The sequence below is a fragment of the Schistocerca gregaria genome, unplaced genomic scaffold, assembly GCF_023897955.1.
Source record: "Schistocerca gregaria isolate iqSchGreg1 unplaced genomic scaffold, iqSchGreg1.2 ptg000687l, whole genome shotgun sequence".
NCBI classification, from domain to species: Eukaryota; Metazoa; Arthropoda; class Insecta; order Orthoptera; family Acrididae; genus Schistocerca; species Schistocerca gregaria.
The window spans coordinates 32,501-35,000 of NW_026062067.1; the positions used below are offsets into that span (position 1 = coordinate 32,501).

The 2,500-nt window shown below is 56.2% G+C and overlaps 1 non-coding gene across 1 annotated transcript in view; it reads left to right on the forward strand.

Annotated features, from left to right (window-relative positions):
- Positions 1 to 2,068: 2,068 nt before the first annotated feature.
- Positions 2,069 to 2,500, forward strand: part of LOC126319541 (small subunit ribosomal RNA) — a 1,847-nt gene continuing 1,415 nt past the window's right edge. The window contains exon 1 of the ribosomal RNA XR_007557734.1: positions 2,069 to 2,500. This exon is cut by the window's right edge and continues 1,415 nt beyond it. This is a non-coding gene — a ribosomal RNA (small subunit ribosomal RNA).

Genomic DNA, 2,500 nt, shown 5'->3' on the forward strand with positions numbered 1-2,500 from the left:
ACTGCACCTTAACCTAACTTACACTGCACCTTAACCTAAGTTACACTGCACCTTAACCTAACTTACACTGCACCTTAACCTAACTTACACTGCACCTTAACCTAACTTACACTGCACCTTAACCTAACTTACACTGCACCTTAACCTAACTTACACTGCACCTTAACCTAACTTACACTGCACCTTAACCTAACTTACACTGCACCTTAACCTAACTTACACTGCACCTTAACTGTCACATGTAACGTCACAGGAATGTAGCTTTGCCTAACAGCAACCCTCTGAACATAGTTCACTGCTTGGATCCTCTGGTGTCATGTGTATTTCTTGATGCCATGGTGCGTACCCTCACATAAAGGTCTTTCGAGTGTTGCGTACTTTCTACACAGTCCCGCTAACCACTGGAAGGGTGTACCGCTACAGAACGAATATCGCCCTCCCCTCCTGCCCTTCCAAGCTGGTCGGTCAGGCGTTTGTTTGTGAAATGAGCCTTGCAGCTGTTCAGTTGCATTCGGTTGTCGATGCAGTCAGTGTACGTTGTGGTACGGCCTGTGTGGACTGTCCGCTGATGTACGCGTAACCCACACTGATCATCCGTCGTTACGTACTGAGTGACATAATGTGGCACATGCTTGACCGTACACCGGCTGCGCCCTACAATGGCGAATCATAAGGGCCATATGTTGTGCACGATGCTACTTGTCTCGTCTCCCCATTACAGCGAGATTGCACTGTTGTACGCCGTACAGACATGTGGTAAGTAGGTACGGACGAAAGTATTGCATGTTGGCCCCCCCCCCCTCCTCCCTCTGCCGGGAATCAGCGTGAGCCGTCTGTTGATGTAGCGACGAGGGTTTTCCTATTTAATCGTATTGCCCCACACAACATGATAGCACGGTGGACCGCGTTCCACATCTGCGACATGCTACAGAGGCCGGTTGACAGTCGACCGCGCAAGGGACATTGCACACGTGCGCGGACCATCTTCCACGTGTTCTCTCGTGTACATGCCGCAGTGTGTATGTGGGCTGATGTAGCGTGTCGTGACACATAACATGCAGGCATGCCAGAATCGTAGATTTCGCAAATGTAGATTGACGTATACGTTTGCTGCCAAAGATCCGCAAATGAACTGGAAATCAGTTGTTGAGCGGTTGTTCGCGCTGCAGGTGCATCGGTGATAGCGACGATCGGTACATCTGTGAACCGGTTGTTTCGGCGGTACCCGCCATGCCCCCGAACCTGAGTTGGCCATGTGGGTATGAAGCGATACGAGGCTGTGGCTTGGCGGGACAGTCCCCGGCCGGTGAGGGGGGGCCGCCCGGCGTGCTGGCCGCGCGCTGCGTGAGCGCACGCACTACAGCCGGCTGGTGGGGGGCGCCCAGTGGCAGGAGCGCCGGCCGACGGGCCCGGCTGGCGTCCCAGCTATGCGCCGGCGCACCCTGCGCGCGGCGCCAGGCGGCCAAAGTGGGTTCTGCCGAGCCCGGTGCGAAGCGCGGTGGACATCTGCAGTGTGCTGGTCCGATTGCGGACTGTGTGCGTTGAGGATGCGCCGCCGCCCGGCACTCGGCGTCGCGACGCCGTCTGCTGCTCGGTCGCCCCCAGCGGTTCTCGCAGGTGGTTTGTATCGCAGCTCTGCGGACGTGTTGGCGCGTGCGCTGTGCTGGGAGAGTTCGCTTCTGCACCCAAGTGGGGCTTTGCCCTTCTGTGGCGCTGGCGTTGGAGCTGCCGGTCACCGTAGGTGGCGCGTGTTGTTTCCCGCCGGCAATGCCACGACAGCACGCTCCCGGGCCTCTGTCGGCAGCGGCAAGCTCAGTTGGGAGCACGGGTGTTCGCACTGAAAGCGTCTACTCGCCTATCTCCGGGCGATTGCGCCTCTCTCGAACCCGACCAAGTACTTAGGACGGCGCTGCGCGCCGCCGGGACCTGAGAGGGTTTCGAGGTGTATCGTGCAGGGGAGCTCAGCCTCCTCCTGTTTGCAGAATAATTGAGCGGACGCTTGCGTGTTCGCGCGGGCCCTCGGGACACACTCCCGGGCGGCCGGCTGCTCAGCTCTCGTTGACGCAGCTCCCTGGTTGATCCTGCCAGTAGTCATATGCTTGTCTCAAAGATTAAGCCATGCATGTCTCAGTACAAGCCGCATTAAGGTGAAACCGCGAATGGCTCATTAAATCAGTTATGGTTCCTTAGATCGTACCCACGTTACTTGGATAACTGTGGTAATTCTAGAGCTAATACATGCAAACAGAGTCCCGACCAGAGATGGAAGGGACGCTTTTATTAGATCAAAACCAATCGGATTGGCTCGTCTGGTCCGTTTGCCTTGGTGACTCTGAATAACTTTGGGCTGATCGCACGGTCCTCGTACCGGCGACGCATCTTTCAAATGTCTGCCTTATCAACTGTCGATGGTAGGTTCTGCGCCTACCATGGTTGTAACGGGTAACGGGGAATCAGGGTTCGATTCCGGAGAGGGAGCCTGAGAAACGGCTACCACATC